Here is a 21,921-nt window from a genome sequence, read left to right as displayed (position 1 = left end):
TGCCTTTTCACGCCCACTCCTTACTGCCTTTCTGTAGGTTTCATCTCTGGCTTAGATTGTAGCCCAGTCTCTGAAATCAGGGGGTTTAAATCTTTTTTGTCTTATTGATCCATTTGACAGTCAGTTGAAGCCTCCTTTTCTTGGAATAAAACAGCTTAGACAGTGAAATACGTAAGATTACAAATCATTCACTGATTTGTTAGAGAAGAGCCGTCCTCTTGTTCATTCTCAGTTGCTGCAGCCTGGAAATATTGTATGGTGGGGAGTAGTATGGGCAGTGGAGTTTGGACAGTCTGTGTGGACAGGTTATTTAACTTTCTGTGTCTTAGTTTACTCATCTGTAAAATGAATATAGTAATAGTACGTACTTCATAGGGTTTTATGAGAATAGGTGAGTCCTTATATTCAAAGCACTTAGAACAGTGACTGGTATATATAAGTGCCCAATAAATGTTAGTTGCTATTTCTGTCTTCCCTCCCTCTCTCCCTCCATGGTAATATCATTTTTTATCATCTTACTGCAAAAGATGATTTACGATTCCTGTGAAGTTCATTATTCAGTGATTTTGCATGCATTTCATAGTTAATCCTCAACGAAGGAAAAAAATGCATCTGATAATGCTCCCAGTAATTAACTTTTTGGAGCTCATTAATTTGGAAAATATAGATCATCCTTTTATTAGTGTAGAGCAGGGGTCCCCAGTCCCCAGGTCACGGACCGATATTGGTCTGTGGCCTATTAGGAACCGGGCCGCGCAGCAGGAGGTGAGCAGCGAGCAAGCGAAGCTTTATCTGCCGCTTCCCATCGCTCGCATTACTGCCTGAACCATCCCCCCCGCCCCCAAGTCCGTAGAAAAATTGTCTTCCACAAAACCGGTCCCTGGTGCCAGAAAGGTTGGGGACTGCTGGTGTAGAGTGTTTGCTTTACTTAAACATTTATTCTCAAAACTTAGTAAATAATTTTAGAGGAAACACTGCAGAAGGAAGTGTGGTTATGTGTGAGTGACTGACTTAGAGGATTTTTATTTTTACTGAGACTTAAATATTTTTTCTTTGAGAGTTTGAGCGGGTAAGAGCATGAGTTTCAGTCATAGCCCTGTGACTTTGGACACGTGACCTAATGGCTTGCCATTTACTATGTACCACCATTTACTTATTTGCAGAAATGAGGCTGGTTATACTTAACTAGGGTTAATTTGAATATTAATGTGATAGCATGCAGAAAACTTTCCTGTGGTAGGTGATCTGTAAATGGTTTCACCTCTTCTCTCTCTTTCCAACGGAGGCAGAAGAGAAATTCCTGTGTAATCTGTTGCTCAGCTCTGATGCTCCTCACTCTGTGGTGGCAAATTTGCCTCTTACCAAGGCTTTATTGGTAAGCATTTTAAACTTTTCATTATTATTGTTGTTATTGTTGTTGTCATTGTTGATATTTTGTTTGACATGGGTACTATATTCACATGCTTCAGAAAGTAAACCAGTATAACTTAGTACAAATTGAAAAGGCTTGCTCCAGTTTTTGTCACTGTCAGCTTCCTTCCCTGCCCCCTTAAATAACCTCTTTTATGCATTTCTTGTGTCCAGATACAATTAAACACAAGTATATGTTCTTCTCTATACAAAATGTAGCATACTCTATATACTATTCTGCACTTTGCTTTTTTCATTTTACAGTATATCCTCCTCTCTTTCTGTATTAGGACCTGGAATGGACCTGGAATATTTCCTTATTCATGTGTGTGTATGTTACATGTATGTATGTACGTATTTATTAGAGCTCCGGCATGTTCTGTACCATGGTTTACTTAACCAGTCTCCATATTCATGGATATATTATTTGTTTCCATGCTATTATTACTGCAAACAGTGCTTCTTTGTATAACTCATATGTACAAGGTTGGGTAAATTCCCAAGGTCGTTGGGTTAAAAGATAAGTGCATTTATAATTTTTCAAAAATAATTTTTATCAAGATTGTAAATTGGTCTCCACTGGGCTCATACCATTTTGCATACATTGGCATGTATTTTTTTGCACTGCAGACAGCTCTCACCCCATCCTCCATACCATTTTTTGAGCTGCTGTCTTGGCAATGTGGAGGGAGTTGTACAAGTGGAGGAGATCCCATCTCATGTTTCCTAAGTTGTAGTGGGCAGTTCAAGTCTAGTGTTTTCCAACCTGAGTAGTAAGACACAGAGTTATACTGTGGTGTGCGACTAGGCATTCTGCCCATCCTGATCTACTCTTCTTCCTGTCTTGGGATCTGAGGATGGAATGGCTGGTTGTATTGTGTGCCTGATTTACCAAGTAGGTCTAGGGGACAGTCACTTACTCTGTACATAAAATATTATTGGCTGCTGTCTCCTTTTTTGGAAGTTATTTTTAAGAAGTTATATATACTGTTTTTTGCAAAAGTTTTTCTTATTTATTGAAGATTTAGAATCCAGAGAATAGAATAAAAGCCATTTGGAGTCCCATAACCGTAGTCAGTATTTTGATGAATATCCTCTCAATTTTATTTGCACATGCCCAACATAAATTGTGTTTATATACTGCATGATGTTTTATAACCTTTCCTTTGTTAGTGAATCATGAATATTGTTCCATCTTCCAATAATTATACATATATATATACACATGTATATATATACATAATTACATATATATATGTGTATATACATATGTTATTATTTTTTTCAGTGTAGAATTCTGTTAGATGGCTTCACTGTGATTCTGTGTTCCTGGATGAATATTTAAGATTGTTTTGTTAGTCGTTCTAAATAACTTTGTGATGAAGACCCTTGTAGCTAAATCTTTTATATCATCGTTATTTGCTTAGAAGTAGAAAGAACTTCTGGGTCAAAGGACATTTACAGATTGCAGAACTCACGTGACGTTTACATTTCTAAATGAGAGTACTTGCTTTGTCGCATTTAATCAATTTGTGGATATTATAATTTTAAAAAATTTGCCAGTCTATTTGTAAAAAAATGGTAAATCTCTATTTTACTTCATAGATATTTGGTTATTAGTATATTTAAACTTTGTTTTTCATGTTGAGAATTCATGTTTTCTTTGTGGATTGCCTTGTCAAGCCCTTTGTCCATTTTATTATTGGTGTGTTTGTGTTTTTCTTTTTTCTTTTTTTAAAGCTATATGTTAAGAATATTAACTTTTTGTGATACATGGTACAAATATTTTTTTTCAGGTTGTTTGCATATATATTTAGGGTCTTTTTATACAGAAGTTTTATATTTTCATGTACTCATACCTATCAAACATTTCTTGTTTAAAATTTATTTATTTTAGGCTGTATTGCTTCTTCACTGCTGCACGCGGGCTTTCTCCAGCTGTGGCGAGTGGGGGCTACTCTTTGTTGTGGTGTGCAGGCCTCGCATTGAGGTGGCCTCTCCTGTTGTGGAGCACGGGCTGTAGGCACATGGGCTTCAGTAGTTGTGGCTCGTGGGCTCAGTAGTTGTGGCTTATGGGCTCCAGAGCGCAGGCTCAGTAGTTGTGGCACACGGGCTCAGTTGCTCCATGGCATGTGGGATCCTCCCGGACCAGGGCTCGAACCTGTGTCCCCTGCATTGGCAGGCAGAGTCTTAACCACTGTGCCACCAGGGAAACCCCAAGGTTTCTACTTTTGATGTCATGTTGGAGAGACCTTTTGACTTCCCTAATTATATAAACATTTATCTCTATTTAGACTTAGTATTAGGTATATTTGATATTTTTAAATGACAGAACACATTTTAGTATGTGGTGTCAGATGAATGCTAGCTTTCTTAATATTTTTTCTAACTGGCTATCCAGTTGTCTCACCACAAAAAAAAATTATCATTCTTCCCATCGACTTGAAATCCATGTCTTTAAAACTTGTTCTGTTTTCTTAAACATACTTGAAGATTTATACTAAAACTCTATTAAAAAGACATTAGAGCTCTGGACTGTTTTCAGGCCATTGGTGCCAGGGTGATATTAAGCAGGTAGCTTAACCCTCTCTTTGACTCGATTTCTTCTGTGAAGTCAGGACTGACCTTCAACCAGAGTTGTTAATGAGGATCTGATGAGGTAATGGATATAAATCATGAAGTTCTGTATAGAGAATAAGTGTTTATAATACTACTAATTAGGATGGGGCCAGGTATTCCTGAGGCTCTAGAGCCACACTTAAACTAGTAACACAGCATAATAAAAGGTTACATTTTGTGTTTGGGGCATATTAGAAAAACCAACAAAAGAGCTTCTCTGGCATTTGAGTAAATTCCCTAATGGGAACAAATAGAACCCTATCACTGAAATAAAAAAAAAATTTTTTTATCTTGATAGGGATTAAATACAGTAATTAATTTCCTTAATGATTAAACATAGAAAGCAAATGTAATGCTACACTTTTCACATTATGATATTCTTCATTTGGTCTTTTTCTTTCTTTTTAAAAAAATTAAGACAGTTACTTTACTTTGAACACGAAAGTGGTATAAGCAACTGTATAGACTCCATGATATGTTCTTCTCCCATTTGCTCCAACCCCAAGATAAAATTTTGGGAGAGGGGCTTCCCTGGTGGCACTGTGGTTGAGAGTCCACCTGCCGATGCAGGGGACACGGGTTCGTGCGCCGGTCTGGGAAGATCCCACATGCCGCGGAGCGGCTGGGCCCGTGAGCCATGGCCGCTGAGCCTGCACATCCGGAACCTGTGCTCCGCAACGGGAGAGGCCACAACAGTGAGAGGCCCGCGTACCGCAAAAAAAAAAAAAAAAATTTGGGGAGAAAAAATGTATTATATTTGGTTAATTATGTTATCTACTATTACTTGTTCTAAGGCAGGCATGGCATTGACTGATATCTGGCTTAAGGTCTAAGAATCATATTCACATAGAGCATGCTAAGTGGTTGCATTTTGGGAAATGAAACTTCCATTTGGGTTACAGTTGAATGTGTGTGCAAATGAAGAGTTACTGAACCACTATTCTTGATTAATTAAAGAAGATGAATGTGATTTGCCTACATTTCCACAGTTCCTTCCATGTAAACATCAGTTTTGTTGTTCCTTTTACTGAAAAACATTCTGATGAAATAATCTTGCAAAGGAAAGATAATCTAGCTTTGAGTCTACAATAAAAATGCAAAAAGTAAACAATAGTCAATACTTAATTTTCTGCTCAGCTATGTTTAGGACCTTTACAAGTAGTGTATTAGTCTCTAGAGAGCACCACGGTGCTGCCTGTGCCAAAAATTTCATGTACTCTCCTTGAGCATCAAGATGGTCCACCCTGGTTCTCCAGCAGACACAGTGTGAAGCGGTGATAAGTTCCTGCAGGAAGTGTTAGCATGTCTTCTTTCCCCATGAAAGTCTGGATCCACTGTCCTCTTTATCTCTTATACCCAAATATCTGCTTCCCTCTAAGATGTATCAAATTTCATTATTCAGATGTTCTTCATAAAACATCTTAATCTTTTCTTCTAGTTTGGTAGTTTATTTGCATATAGTTATTCTGTTCATCCAGGAGTAATTTCTCTCTTTTTGGATTTTGTCTAATTCTGGATCATTCTCATATTTGTTAGCAACCTGTTTCCAGTAAAAGACACCAAGCTGATATAGTGGCTCTAGGCTGATGGGACTTCAGTTGATTGAGTTTCCACTGGTCCATATACCATATGTTCTCCACCTTCCCTGCCTCACCTGGAGAATTGCCTGCAAATCGTGGGGGATGGGGGTGTGTGTGGAGTGGGGCACTGATGAGACACAGCTCTTCATTTGGTCTTTAGATTCAGACATTGCCAATAAACTTACAGAGTCAGGTACATGGATTCATATTGGGGATTTGATAGTCACTGAGTTTGAGACCATAGGTAAGTCATTTCATGCCTCTGAGCTTTGGTTTCTTCATCTGTAAAATGAAGTGCCTTTGTAGGAGTTTGAATGTAATATCACAGTGCTGAGGCCTCTTTCCAGCACCAATTTCTTGGAAAGGAGGCCAGTTTTTTTACATTCCAACCAAGGGAAATTTGAAATAACTGTTAATTTACTTTACTTAATTTTTTTTGTCTCTAAAATACAAGCCAAATGATCTTCATTTTTACCTTTCACGTCTGATTTTTTTTTTTTTTTTTGGTGGTATGCGAGCCTCTCACTGTTGTGGCCTCTCCCGTTGTGGAGCACAGGTTCTGGACGCGCAGGCTCAGTGGCCATGGCTCACGGGCCTAGCCGCTCCACGGCATGTGGGATCTTCCCAGACCGGGACACGAACCCGTGTCCCCTGCGCGGCAGGCGGACTCTCAACCACTGCGCCACCAGGGAAGCCCTCATGTTTGATTATTAAGAGAGTGATAAGAATATAAGCCTCAGTGAAGCAGATAAACCTCAGATAAGTCAAATGAAAGAATTTCCAGTAATGTCATTGTGTTCTGTATTTAAAAGTGTTTCAAAGATTAGATCAGAAATAAATGAAAAAGAAATGAAGGAAACAGTAGCAAAGATCAATAAAACTAAAAGCTGGTTCTTTGAGAAGATAAAATTGATAAACCATTAGCCAGACTCATCAAGAAAAAAAGGGACAAGACACAAATCAATAGAATTAGAAATGAAAAAGGAGAAGTAACAGCTGACACTGCAGAAATACAAAGGATCATGAGAGATTACTACAAGCAACTATATGCCAATAAAATGGACAACCTGGAAGAAATGGACAAGTTCTTAGAAAAGCACAACCTTCCGAGACTGAACCAGGAAGAAATGGAAAACATAAACAGACCAATCACAAGCACTGAAATTGAGACAGTGATTAAAAATCTTCCAACAATCAAAAGTCCAGGACCAGATGGCTTCACAGGCGAATTCTATCAAACATTTAGAGAAGAGCTAACACCTATCCTTCGCAAACCCTTCCAAATTATAGCAGAGGGAAGAACATTCCCAAACTCATTCTGTGAGGCCACCATCTCCCTGATACCAAAACCAGACAAAGATGTCACAAAGAAAGAAAACTACAGGCCAATATCACTGTTGAACATAGAAGCAAAAATCCTCAACAAAATACTAGCAAACAGAATCCAACAGCACATTAAAAGGATCATACACCATGATCAAGTGGGGTTTACCCCAGGAATGCCAGTATCCTTCAATATACACAAATCAGTGTGATACACCATGTTAACAAATTGAATAAAAACCATATGATCAACTCAGTGGATGCAGAAAAAGCTTTCAACAAAATTCAACACCCATTTATGATAAAAACCCTCCAGAAACTAGGCATAGAGGGAACTTTTCTCAATGTAATAAAGGCCATATATGACAAATCCACAGTCAGTATCGTCCTCAATGGTGAAAAACAAACCATTTCCACTAAGATCAGGAATAAGACAAGGTTGCCCACTCTCACCACTATTATTCAACACTGTTTTGGAAGTTTTAGCCACAGCAGTCAGAGAAGAAAAAGAAATAATAAAAGGAATCCAAATCAGAAAAGAAAAAGTAAAGCTGTCACTGTTTACAGATGATATGATACTATACATAGAGTATCCTAAAGATGCTACCAGAAAACTACTAGAGCTAATCAATGAATATGGTAGAGTAGCAGAATACAGAATTAATGCACAGAAATCTCTTGCATTCCTATACACTAATGATGAAAAATTTGAAAGAGAAATTAAGGGAACACTTGCATTTACCATTGCAACAAAAAGAATAAAATACCTAGGAATAAACCTACCTAAGGAGACAAAAGACCTGTATGCAGAAAATTATAAGATACTGATGAAAGAAATTAGAGATGATACAAACAGATGGAGAGATATACCGTGTTTTTGGATTGGAAGAATCAACATTGTGAAAATGACTATACTACCCAAAGCAATCTACAGATTCAATGCAATCCCTGTCAAACTACCAATGGCATTTTTCACAGAACTAGAACAAAAAATTTCACAATTTGTATGGAAACACAAAAGACCCCGAATAGCCAAAGCAATCTTGAGAAAGAAAAATGGAACTGGAGGAATCAGGCTCCTTGACTTCAGACTATACTACAAAGCTACAGTAATCAAGACAGTATGGTACTGACACAGAAACAGAAATATAGATCAGTGGAACAGGATAGAAAGCCCAGAGGTGAACCCATGCACATATGGTCACCTTATTTTTGCTAAAGGAGGCAAGAATATACAATGGAGAAAAGACAGCGTCTTCAATAAGTGGTGCTGGGAAAACTGGACAGCTACGTGTAAAAGAATGAAATTAGAACACTCCCTAACACCATACACAAAAATAAACTCAAAATGGATGAAAGACCTAAATGTAAGGCCAGACACTATAAAACTCTTAGAGGAAAACATAGGCAGAACACTCTGTGACATAAATCATAGCAAGATCCTTTTTGACCCACCTTCTAGAGAAAGGGAAATAAAAACAAAAATAAATGAGACCTAATGGAACTTAAAAGCTTTTGCACAGCAAAGGAAACCATAAACAAAACGAAAAGACAACCCTCAGAATGGGAGAAAATATTTGCAAATGAAGCAACTGACAAAGGATTAATCTCCAAAATTTACAAGCAGCTCATGCAGCTCAATATCAAAAAAAAACAAACAACCCAATCCAAAACTGGGCAGAAGACCTAAATAGACATTTCTCCAAAGAAGATATATAGATTGCCAACCAACACATGAAAAGATGCTCAATGTCACTAATCATTAGAGAAATGCAGCTCAAACCTACGATGAGGTATTACCTCACACCAGAGTGGCCATCATCAAAAGATCTCCAAACAGTAAATGCTGGAGAGGGTGTGGAGAAAAGGGAACCCTCTTGCACTGTTGGTGGGAATGTGAATTGGTACAGCCACTATGGAGAACAGTATGGAGATTCCTTAAAAAACTACAAATAGAGCTATCATATGACCCAGCAATCCCACTACTGGGCGTATACCCTGAGAAAACCATAATTCAAAAAGAGTCATGTACCACAATGTTCACTGCAGTTCTATTTACAATAGCCAGGACATGGAAGCAACCTAAGTGTCCATTGACAGATGACTGGGTAAAGAAGATGTGGCACATATGTACAATGGAATATTACTCAGCCATAAAAAGAAACGAAATTGAGTTATTTGTAGTGAGGTGGATGGACCTGTCATATGAGTCTGTCATACAGAGTGAAGTAAGTCATAAGTCAGAAAGGGAAAAACAAATACTGTATGCTAACGCATATATGTGGAATCTAAAAAAAAAAAAAAGTGCTTCTGAAGAACCTAGGGGCAGGACGGGGATAAAGACGCAAACCTACTAGAGAATGGACTTGAGGACACGGGGAGGGGGAAGGGTAAGCTGGGACAAAGTGAAAGCGTGGCATGGACATGTATACACTACCAAATGCAAAATTGATAGCTAGTGGGAAGCAGCCACATAGCACAGGGAGATCAGCTCGGTGCTTTGTGACCACCTGGGGGGGGTGGGATAGGGAGGGTGGGAGGGAGGGAGACACAAGAGGGAGGAGATATGGGCATATATATATATATATATATATATATGTATAGCTGATTTACTTTGTTATAAAGCAGAAACTAACACACCATTGTTAAGCAATTATACTCCAATAAAGACGTTAAAAAATAAAAAATGTTTCCATAGAGTTAAGGAATGATTTTTTTTTTCAAATATGGATACAAGTTACAGTAAATCCTTGACTCTTTTGAACTCTTAGGGATGAATCATTTTGGGATAACCAAATTTTCCAGATGAGTGAGAATTTATCGTTATAATCGCCATATTTTAAAATTTTTAACTACTTTCATGAGAAAGTTTGAAAATGTATTTGCTGTATTCCTTTGCACTGAGTTAACTGAATACAATTTATTTTTCTTTATTAATCAGGTTCAGTTATGAACATAACTTATGCTAAGTACTGTGCTCGTAGCATGTTTTCAAGTATAAAGCCCTGGGTTTAAATTTAATTTTTTATCAATTATTGACTTTGTTGCCTTGTAACAGTAAATCCCTCTTAACCTCACTTTCCTAATTTTTTAAGAAATTGAGATTGAAAAGCTTGATATAAGGTAGATCTTCTCTAAAGTATTATTGTGATAGGGATGTCTTCCAGGGTCTATTGAGTTGTGTATATATACAACACACACAGTGTATTTGTTTCATACTAACTAGCTTTGGACTAGAATTCTTGCTGTGTTTTCTATAGTTTTTCTGTCACTTTCCCTGTTTTCACTTCTTGAAGCCATCAGGGTGCCTCTAGGGCCTCTTCTCATAGGATTTACAGACTTCTTGGCATCTAGTCATTCTTATTTTATACACAACTCTAAGTGAAAAGGCCTGGCAATATGTAATGTTCATGAATATTTGTGTGAAATTTCTGCAGCATTTCTTTTTGTTGAACTCATATTTTATGTGTGTTCCAAAACAATGCAGCTTAGCACCATTAAAGCATAAAGAGTATGTTGCATACTGGTCTTTATTTAGAAAGGAATAGTATGGAGCCACCCAGTAGTGAGACACATAGTCTAAGTTGTTTTTCTTTTATTTCCTGACCCACTTTTATTGACTTGTGTGGCATGCATACACTAGTGGTATAATACATCTGAGTTTCACAGTACAGATTGAAACCATGTGATTTTCTGTGAGGTGTTTTTGTTTTGTTATGGGTTTTTTTTGAATTTTATTTATTTATACAGCAGGTTCTTGTTAGTTATCCATTTTATACATATTGGTGTACATAAGTCAATCCCAATCTCCCAATTCATCACACCACCACCTTGTTTTAAGCCTTGTTTAGGGATTATATCCTTGACCTTGACCTTATAGATTACACATCTACTATGTGCCCAACCGTGTGAGTTGGATGGAATTATTCCCAGTTAAAGATGAGGAAACCAAGATTTGGAGAAATTAAGTAACTTTTTTATTTTAAATATGAGTAACTCTTGTCTGACTGCAAAGCTCATGCTTTTACCCGTAAACCATGCTATATGTTAGCTCTGAACTAGTGACTCCAAACTTCTGCAAACTGTGACGCTCTTGTGAACTTGGGGTGAAATTGGGGTGGGGTAGATGTTTGTACTTATTCCCTTTTCCTGTGTAATGAGCAGTAAGCTACCATTTTCTGTGCCCACCTGCATGGTCACTCTTAGAGGTGTGTGTGGTGCTCATATAGGTGTACATTCATGCAGAGAGCTATTGCTCACAGGATCATCTGGCATCCTCCTGCCTCTAGAAAAGAGGACCCATGGCAGCCAGATCAGTGAGCCATGGAGCAAGGATATCTTTAGGGCAAAATATGTTATCCCCTTTCAGATAGTGATCTAAACACATGTGAGCCAACAGAGTCCCTATGAAAAGAATCCTGACTGGATCTTCAGCTTAGTTCAATTAATTTAATTATTAAATAAATATTCAGTTCATTATAACATTACATAAGAATGCCAGGGGAGGGCAAGTGCCCATGATTCTGTTCTGGAGTGCTAGGAAGGATGTCCTGAGATAGTATAGTCCTGCCATCTACTTCTGCCCCATCACATCCTTATGTAGACATAAAATATTATGAAGAGAGACTCCATGAGGAAGTGTTAGTTTTTCAGTTTCTCTTGCAATGAACTCTTAGTTTTAGCTGAGAAACATGCAAGTATATGGTCTGGGTTGAGAAAGAGTTTACTTAATAGTTTCATTTAGAGCTAATACTGTTTCGGGCTTTATAAATGGTTCTGGTGTTGAGAGAAGTAGAAAAGATAAATAGTTCTGGTGTTGAGGGAAGTAGAGCAATAAAATCAGGCTGGAACATGGCCATTAAGCCCAAACTAATCAGAACATCTGTGTGCCTTCATATAAGACTGATTGATGATCTTGGTCCAAGCCTTCACTTAGTTCATGTAATAACATGGAATCAAGGGTTCAAATATGTACAAGTGCTTCTGGATAATTTTTTATAACTAGGCTTAGTGTATAGGCCAGAGAAAGATTGTGCTCCTATCCCATTATTAGTGACTGAGCCAATAGTTGAAAAGAGCCTTTCTGTTACTAATGGAAAAACAGGCATAAAATCACACAGTGCATCTAAAAATTTTGATTAAAGTTGTTCTTTACTAAAGGGCCATTTCTATGTCTTTGTATAATTGAACTTAATTTTTTAAAAACTTTGAAATAATTATAGATTGGCAGGAAGTTGCAAATTTAGTACAGAGAGAGCCTGTGTTGTTTAGTTGAACTTTAACATAAGTGATGTGCTTTTCTCTTTAATTTTTAAAGGTTTTAGACTTAGGGAGAAACTTTCTAAGATGAAAGACACTCAGTGTTGGGTCTCTGAAACTTGTGAACTAGTTTTCTGAATAACTTCAGACACAATGAGAATAATGGCTGAAATCCAGATGGCTGTGGTCACAGCTGTGTCTGTGTCAGATACATGAAGTGGTTCCCTGGAAGCCAGAAGCACCTTTAGCAGGAGAAAAATGCTGTGGAGTTCTCTGGTCACTCCAACTTGAGCCTCTTGAGCCTTTAAGCTTCCTGTAAGTGCTTGGGATTTTGCAAATAGTACTAGTAGTTCTGGAGTTACAGTTGTCAAAGTAACAAGTGATGGCTGGAAGCCAGCTTGGCACCCAGTCAGCTCCCCAAATAGCTGAGGTTGCTCAACCTTCACAAGGTCCTGCAGACCAAACTGGGTCCTGCAGACCAAACTGGGTCCTGCAGACCAAACCCTTCCCCCAGCATTTTTAAAAAACAGTCATTTGAAGGATTTTCTCTAAAAGGCCTGAGCTGCTTCAGGCACTCAGGATGAGTTAAAAATGCACGGCTTTATGTTCTTATTCATACCTATTTGATTTAACCGTATGAAATTGCCATTCTTGTAGGTTTAAAAAAAAAAAGTCCAATGTTGGAGGTTTTATACAGGTAAACCTAATGTTTTGTGCTGTCACACTGAAAATTCTTATGGTTGTGGAATAACATGTTTCCAGGGAACACATTGTCTCAACCTCCTTATTTATAAAGGAAATACAGCATTTACTGTTTGTAAGATTAACTAACTTAATCCTCTTAACAATCATGAGGTAGGTCCTAGTATTTTCCCTGCTTTTAAGATCACTGCTAGTGAGTAGTGGAGCTGGGTTCATACCCAGGCAGTCTAGTCATGAAGCTGTACTGCTTCTCAGCACTTCTATTTGGCTCCACCTCCCCAGACATACTTGTGAAAGTCCTGGGTGTCTGGGCAGCTGATGGGCAAGTACATAGGTGTCTCTTTTTGACTTCATGGGAAAAAAGAACTTAATTTTCCCCTGAAAATGAATTAAGTCTTCTACAGTACAAGAGTTTTTGAGACTTAACAAGGATACTTTTGCAGTCTTTAGGCCTCTGCAGTTGAGGGTAAGGGTAGAGACTTGTTGGCCCTAATAATGAAAGTATAGATGATTATTGTCTTGGGAGAGGAGGGCTAATGTTTGTTTGGTAGAATCCATTCCAGGCTTGAAATCCTGTAGTTCTCTAATAAACCCCTGCCTCTCCTCTGTGTTGCTTAATGTCTTTGATCTTAGACATGAAAGGAAAAGAAGTGACTCAGCTGCGAGGGAGTTTAATTTAGGAATTGCTCATTGGCCTCTTGCTTGCCTTGTCCCGTATTGATATTGGTGGAGCAAGGCTTGGGGCTAGGAGATTAGGCCCCATGGGAGCTGTGTGAAGTGGGGAGGGGAGGGGTGTGTCCTTGGACCATCTTCTTCTGGGGCAGCTGTCCTAGGTGTTGAGACACACACCTATTCTATTAGATCGGTTCTGGGATGGTCCTACTGGATCCTATCTAGTCACACTCAAGCCTTTCCTGATTTATTTGTATACCAGTTATGGTTCTGACATCTATTGAATAAAATTGTAAAGGCTCATACAGTGGTTTTCCAGGGACTTTCCCTTTTTTTCTCCCTTAGCATTAGAGATGAGCCATTGTGGTTGTAGGCTGTTCTGTCATCAACGTCTCAGGTATTCTATCAGAGCAGGAAAGGCTGGACAAGCAGCAAGTGACTGCCAGGGACCCAGATGACTTCCCATTCAGACTGAGTAGGAGGGAGACACCTGTTGTTGGAGACGTGGTTTAAAATGGACTGTGATCAGTCTTCCTTGTTTCATCCTCTGATGAACAGAGGAAGCAAAAGCTTAGAAATATATTTTCTAAGTATTTTTAAGGTATTTTTCAACACCTTCCAAGTTTGGTGTTTTAGTTTGGTCACAGTGGTTATGAGATTGAAAACTAGTTTAATTTGTTTGGTGGTGTCCTCCCCCAAGATGTCAGCTGCGTGTGTATTCTCATTCCCATTTCTAGAGGGCAATCAAGGGAGAAGAAGCTCCCTCAATCCTGTTTTGGAATAAGGGAGAGGTGTATATCCCCATGGCTAGGATCTGATTGGTCTTCAAGTTGGTTTTCGTAAGTTGATTATCACTCTTCCTGCGAACTGCTATGGCCCTGGGGTCTCTGGATGGTCCTGCATGTGTCATTCATTCGTCTACTGAGTGCCCTACTATGTTCTAAGCACTGACTGTGAGAAATAAGAATGAATAAACACAGCCTCAGCCCCTAGTTATAGTGTGGTGGGTGATATTTACACACAAAAAAGCAAGCTAAGGTTGTAATTAACATGTTTAATGGAATACTGTGGGAGCACAGAGAAGAGAGCGACTCTGGAGGACTTCACAGGAAGAGGAGGCATTTGAACTGGACTTTTAGAGAATGAACCAGAATTCTTCAGTTCTGATGGGAACTGCTCTCAGAAAAATCTCAGGAGGACAGAGCGTTAGGAACAGTCAGGGTTGAGGGGGCACTTTGGGGATCCATGATCCAAGGTCCGTACCCCTCTTGTTTTGTAACTGGAATGCCAAGCTATCCCTTTACTGTTTTTTTTCTTTATTGTTCTATGAATTCATCTTCATCAATCACTGCAACTTCTATTTGCAATGATGCCAGGTACCGCCAATGAGAAAACCTAGTCTTTATTGCCTGGTTCCCCTGCTTGTGGCTGCCCCCACCTTTTGCTCTCCCCTTCTCAAAACAGCATCATATGTTGTGCCTTTGTGCCATTTATTGAGCAAGGACCAGACTGCAGGGCGTTTGAGCGATGCCTCTTCAGATCCCACTGAAACCCTTCCTCACTGATCTCAATTGGTGACCAGGAACAGAGGCTGCTTTTGGTCCTTTCCCATTTCTCCATAGGTTTTCTGGCTTCCTAAGATACTCTGTCCTTCCTGGGTTTTGGTCAGTGTTTTTCTTTCCTCTTGTTTAGGATTCCTGATAGTGTCTGGGTCACTTTCTTCCAGTTCCCCAGTTTCAAAGGTGAAGGTGAACCTGAGTTAGGCCCTTCGCTTTGTCTTGTTAGTGTGTTTGTATTACTGGAGAGTATCCATATTTATATAGTAATTGTACAGTCTGTATTGCCCCAAAATCCTAAAGAACAGATTTGAATGATTCAAAGTTAGTCACTTCAGTATGAGACAATGAGTCTAAAGGCAAACCAAGGATTCTTTGAAAGCAAAAACTTTAACTTGGAGCAGCATGTTTGGTGAAGCAAATAGTTTGGTTTTGTGATACCAGAAAGAACACTGTTCTCTTTTTATACTCTCCATCCTACTGGGTTGTCAGAGACATGAGGATACTTTGAAGTGAATTCTGGCACCATAATTTTGTGGAGAGTCGCTGTGATAGAGAAGCATGAGAAGGAAGGGTGTCTGTCCAGTGTGTCCTTTGAATTTTTATTGAAGAGTGAGCATCAATCAGCATGTTGCCTTAGTGGATCATGAGGGGAGGGTGCAGGTGGGAGGTGGGTGATGACCCAGGTCATCGTGAAAGCACATGTGAAAGGCCTTCTGGAATTCCGCTTTTAGGAGGTGTTGTGCAAGTCCCTCAGAAGTTTCTTTACTTCCCCTGGAAACGTGCAAGATAGGGATACATTGCTCTTTTAGAAGGATTACTCAGGGGCTGACAAATGTTGTACTTGCCAGTAGTTTTGCTGAGCTGGAGATTGGCCAGATTTGCTGTCTGGATGGTGGCCACTGTTATTTAAAACAGCTTCTTGAGACCAAGAATCTAGGAATTTAGACGTTCAAAGCACAGGGTGGGAGCCCTGTGTTCTCTCTCTTCCCAGACGAGGGAAGTGTTTTTACTGGCTGCGGAACTCTCAGTAAAATTGAACTTCTTTGCACCTGGGTTTACTCATCTGTAAAATGGGGATAATAATGTTACCCACCTTACAGGTAAAAGGCTTGGCATGGTTCCTGTATATATAGCTAACACTGATGTAGTGTTTGCTTATATTTATTTATTTTCCTCATTAATATTCTTTCTTATCTGAGATTTCTCTGAGGTTCTGTACTCATTTAGAAAACAACTCTTTCTATGGCTTTAGGCTCCATTGGCAGTGGCTTAAGAATTCTTACTGGGAGGAAGGAACTTTTGTTAGCGTAGTTTTTTTTTTCTTAATTTCCTTCCCTTGTCCTTGGAGAATGGTGCAGGGGACAGGGCAGTGCAGAGTCAGAAATCAGTGGGGAACAGAGATGTGTAGGCAGAGGCACCAGCCAGAGCTGCTTACTGCCTGGCACATTGCTGGGCGCTTGGGATTATTTGATGACACAATCAATGATTATTCCATTTTGCCAGTTTAAAAAATGCCATAGTGTTAGTATTAGGAGAAGTTGAACAAAGGCACATGAGAACTCTTTGTACTGTCCTTGCAGGTCTTCTGTAAATCTAAAATTATTTCAGAATAAGTTTTTAGAAATCAGGGGAAACAGAGAGTTGTTCAATGGTTATAGAATTTCATTCTTGCAAGATGAAAACAGTAATGTACACTTAGTTAACAGAACTGTAATGTACACTTAGTAATTGTTAAGAGGGTAAATTTATGTGCTTTTATTACAGTAAAAAGGAAAAAAAAGGCAAAAAAAAGTTAAGAAAAGCACCAGCAACAAAACTGGCACGTAGCACCATGCCTGGCACACAATAGATACTTACTACATGCTTGTTGGAGACGAGTGATAGTATTGATAGTCTCTTGTTTGGATACCCCTGTTTTTTTAACCATTATCCTTTTTTTTGGGTACATTAAGGTTGCTTTCAATCTTTTGCTTTTATAAACAACATCTTGATTTAGCATTATAGCTAAATTTCTGTGTGCATACAGTATGTTTTCTTGCGATATATTTCTGGGAGTCACATGGTTCCTATTTTTTAGGTCTTTTATTCCATTACCAGATTGCCTCCAGATAGTTTGTAACAGTCTGCCATTCCCCGCAGCAGTGCAGAGAACAGATTTTTGATAGGCAGAAATAGGAGATTGAGGTGCCAGGGGAGTAGCCCCTACACAGAAGAGGTGCCCTTTTCACACTAATGTTAAAGTTTGAGGGCCCCCTCTGAATGATGGCCTGAACTCCCAGAGCGTCATTCCCCAGGGCACAAGCAGTCAGTCTTGGGCCAAATAGCTAGTGCCCCACTGCCATGGTTAGGGTGGGCTGGGTCGCTTTTACCCTGTGGTTGGGGACGGGGACTCAGATGACTGGCAGCCAAGGTAGACAGCTGACAGCTGCCCCGGGTGTACAGAACCTTACTGTTGACAGATAGGGGAACAGAAAGGGAGTACTTTTGCTTAGGCCCTCCTTCCACTGGGAGCTGCAGTCTGCGGGAGTGGGGGAGAGTGGGGTGGGCAGGTAATACAGACCTAATTAGAAATTGCCTTCCTTCATGAATATTAGAGCTTGACAAAGACTTTGAGGGTATCTGGTACGGTAGATTTTGACTCCTTGGAAGTCAAGGAACCCATTTCAAATCCAGTCCCACATGGAACCTCAATGTACTAAAGAGATTAATTTTATAAATTCAGACTTGTAATATAACTTATAAGTATCACAACATTGACTTATGATAAAGACAAGAGAACAGTGAAGCTGATTTCATGAGCACTGAGTTTTGAGTTGGGTTCAGAGTGGCAGTCTCCATCATCTGCCAGTTTTACTACCCTGTTTACTTCTGAATTTAGCTTTGGTTGCAGTATGTAAAAATCTGATTCGTGTGGATAAATAATTGCAGGTAGTTTACTACTAACTTATAGTTTCTGGATACTCGTCAATTAATTAAATTGACCCAGAAGCCTGAAAGAAGAATAGAGGGAACTTTTATCACAAGGTAGAATCACAGTATTTTACAAATGCTTTCATTCTCTATGACACAGAGCAGGACAGATCCTAGTGCAACCTGTTAGGGATTCATTTGTTACGGCATAACTGACTGTTCCCTTGTGATTAGAGTATGGTCCCAGAAGATGTACCTGAGATTTGCCTGGCAATTAATTGAGCATGCTGCAAGTGTGCTTAGTAGTATACTTGCTTGAGCAATTTTAAGAGGGCAGACAAGTATAGGCCTGAATTTTAAAAAGAGTTCCAGCTTCCTTCAGAATCAATGACATATTTATAAACTGTTCAAATATAAGCTCGGAATTGATGAAAAAATATTCTGAGGTCTGCAGAAAGAGAATATGAATTCATTGGTAATCTTCAGTGGGTTAAAATTTGCTATAAAATTTGAATTTGTGGGGGTTTATTATAATTTCAAAAATTGTTCAAATATATCTTAAAAATGAAATCTGAATACATTTTTTTCCTCAGTATATATAGCACACAGAACCTTTTGGTTCCTTAGAACAGAACTTGAAAATCCTTATCTGTTACTTATTACAGCTTCACTTATTCTACAAATGATGAAATTGAGTCCTTCCTAGAGAGAGGAGGTGACTCTCCAAAAGTCACTCTGCAAGTTACTGGAAAGCTGAGAAGAGGGATTGCTTGGGTCTCTTTATGCTTCTTTCTCTGTGCTGTTTTATCTGCCTAACAGTTGGGACTCCCTGAGGGGTCAGAAACAGGGAGATATAAGTGGCCGCCTCCTTCAGTTTTGTGTGCATGTGTGTAGGCACATGAATGCATTCCTGTGCACTGACTCACACCAGATACCATGAGAGGTGGTAGCTTCAGGTACGAGGGTGAAGTGTATGAAGTTTGGGGTCCACAGACTGAGCTTGCCTTTCCTGGCCGTAGTCCTTGTTCTGACTCTTTCTCACCACCTTTTGCTGCATGAAAATGGAATGTTTTCAGAACTCTACTTTCAGGCATCTCTGCTCTGACAAGTGAGAGTAGCTAATCTGATAAACTAGTCTGAGTTAAAGGTGGGAGTGAGCTGACTGGCTCCTCCTCCCTGTTTTTGTATTATCATAAGCATCTCATGGAATAGAATGCTTTTTCCCCCAAGTGGCTGTTCTAGGGACGCGGGAGGGTGGGCAGATGTTCTTGATAGTCAGTGTCTTTCGTGCCCTTAAAATCCCATGATACAGAGACCCAACCTTGAGAAATAAGACTTCCCCTCCTCTGGGCTGCTACTGATCTCTATGTTGCATTTGTGAGAATGAGAAAACAGTGCCTTGTCTGGGTGGGGCAGTCCTGTGCTGGGGAGTGTGGCCTGGCTAGTAGAAGGCAGGCAGGATTTCAACCATCACTCCCTCACCTCAGCTGGGTGCTCTTGGCAGTGCACAACCTGCCCAGCCATATACTCTAATCCTGATTCTGCCTATTATCTTCCAGCCAAATACAGTGACTTTATTGTTTTGCACTGTACAGAGGACATACAGATTTGCTCATTGTGGGTGCTTAATAGATGTTTGGTTGACTGATAAATCAGAGTTGACCAGATACAGAAAATGGTACTTTGCAGGGTGATACTTGTTCTCATAGCAGCAATGCCCATCCACACATTAACTTAAGAATTCTATAGTTCACTCATTTATTAATTCACCAGATATTTCTTGAGCACTTACTGTGTAGAAGAAGGCAGGGTTGCAACAAATGTTTATTTAGCATTGATTATATGCCAGGCCCTGGGCTGGGTGCATAAGATACAGTGATGAGAAAGACAGAGGTGGTTCTTTCTCTCATCTTCCTGTGAAGGAGGTGGACCCCAAACAAATACACAGACCAATAAGTAATGGAATTCTAGGTTGTGATAAGTACTCTAAGGAAAATAAACAAGGGTGTGGTAAGGTGCAAATAGGAGTTGTGAGTAAGGGGAGAGAGCACTAGAGACCAGGCCTGGATGACAAGGATCTTCTTGAATAAGGTTGTCAGGGAATGTCCTTCTGAGACAAGCACACAATCAGACCCAGAGAATGGTAAGGAGCTGGTGGCAAAGAGCAGTCAAGGCAGCTTGGACAAAGGTGGGAAATACCTTGATTTATTTGAAGACCTCAAAATATGAACTTGGAGCATAATGTGAGACAAGGTCGGAGGCAGCACTGAGAGTAACAATAGCAAACACTTCTTTAGTCCGTACCATGTGCCAGGCACTGTGCTGAGTGCCTCCCCATATATTAGCTCTGTTAATGCTGATAACAGTCCTATGAAGTATATATTATTATCCTCATTTTACAGATGAGGAAACTGAGGCACAGAGGGCTAAATAACTTACCCAGGATTTCGCAGCTGGTAAATGGTAAGAGCAGGTATTCAAACACGAGCAGTCTGATTCTAGACTGTGCTCGGATTCACGATGTTATAGTGTCGATGGAGGCTGGATCATGTCAGGCCTCAGTTTCTTCATCAGTGAAATGGAACTAATACGGGAGATAATGTGTATAGAGTGGCCTATCAGGAGGTATTCATTAAGTGGACCTTATATCTAGTGGTGGTGGTGGTGTGGTGATAGTGGTAGTTAGTATTGTGAGAGGATACAGGAGTAAATAAGGGACTAAAGCTCTAGGGAAGGGACATGCATATTGATTACTGTGATGCAAGGAGGAGTGGGGTAAGGGCCCTGAAGAAAGTGCTATGAAGGGGACTTCCCTGGTGGCGCAGTGGTTGAGAGTCCACTTGCCAATGCAGGGGACACGGGTTTGATCCCTGGTCCAGGGAAATCCCATGTGCCGCGGAGCAACTAAGCCTGTGCGCCACAACTACTGAGCCTGCGCCCTAGAGCCCACGAGCCACAACTACTGAAGCCTGCATGCCTAGAGCCCGTGCTCCACAGCAAGAGAAGCCACAACAATGAGAAGCCCGTGCACCACAACGAAGAGTAGCCCCCATTCGCTGCAACTAGAGAAAGCCTGTGCGCAGCAACGAAGACCCAACACAACCAAAAATAAATAAATAAATTTATTTAAAAAAGAAAAAGTTCTATGAAGGCTCTGAAGTGTGGTCAGTCCCTTCCAGCTGGAGAATGAGGAGAGGCTTGGGGGTGGCGGAAGAGGACCTTACTGTAGACCTTGGAAGATGGGCAGGACTGAAATATACAGAGCAGGTAAGAGGGACATTTCCTCTAAGCCACTGGGTGAGCAAAGATCTATCTAGTATTTGCCCAGAGGCTGAAAGTCAGGGTGTGGGGCAGCACGCTGGCCATTCCAAGGAGAGAAGCAGGAACCAGGTGTAGGCAGAGTGATGATGGGTTGGACTCGTTCTAGTCAGCTGAAGCTCTGGGTCTTTAATGCATCAGCGAATGTGGAGGCCTGGTGTCCGAAGCTTGGCTTAAAGATCTAATTTGGGACTACTCCAAATTGGAGTAGCCCAGAAGTCTCAGATTGGCTTCTGGCTGAGTCAGTAAGAGAGGAGGTTTTCGTTTTGGCTTTTATTTAGCATGCTGTCTGGCTGTCCACCTAGATATGGACCTCCTGTGTCCACACAGATAAGTGCCACTCTAGTAGGAAGCTTTATTACCTGACTCTTCCAGACAGGTTGTTTTATAGGTGGTTGCAGACAAGTAACTAGCACAGACTTTGGAGCCAGGTAGAGCTGGACTGGAATTCAGGTTCTCTTACCAGCTTTTGACGTTGGGCCTTGTGTTTGGGCCTCAGTTAGCTTCCTGTAAAGTAGAGGTTTATAGCACCTCATATTGTTGTGTAAGGGTCAAATAAGCATTTAGCA

The 21,921-nt window shown here is 40.1% G+C and overlaps 1 protein-coding gene across 3 annotated transcripts in view; it reads left to right on the top strand.

Annotated features, from left to right (window-relative positions):
* Positions 1 to 21,921, top strand: part of JAK1 (Janus kinase 1) — a 139,545-nt gene that overhangs the window by 21,119 nt on the left and 96,505 nt on the right. The window contains exon 2 of one of the 3 annotated variants that reach the window (XM_027113981.1): positions 1,290 to 1,375. The exons of 1 other annotated variant lie outside the window; for it this stretch is intronic. The gene's annotated coding sequence lies outside the window, so the exon portion shown is untranslated. Of the gene's footprint in view, positions 1 to 1,285; positions 1,376 to 21,921 lie in introns of all 3 variants that reach the window. One more of the 3 variants, XM_027113982.1, reaches the window with a different exon arrangement.

This window comes from Aethalodelphis obliquidens, unplaced genomic scaffold (genome assembly GCF_003676395.1).
Source record: "Aethalodelphis obliquidens isolate GAN/ISIS:26980383/991018 unplaced genomic scaffold, ASM367639v1 scaffold13, whole genome shotgun sequence".
NCBI classification, from domain to species: Eukaryota; Metazoa; Chordata; class Mammalia; order Artiodactyla; family Delphinidae; genus Aethalodelphis; species Aethalodelphis obliquidens.
This window is presented reverse-complemented; position numbering and strand designations above follow the sequence as displayed.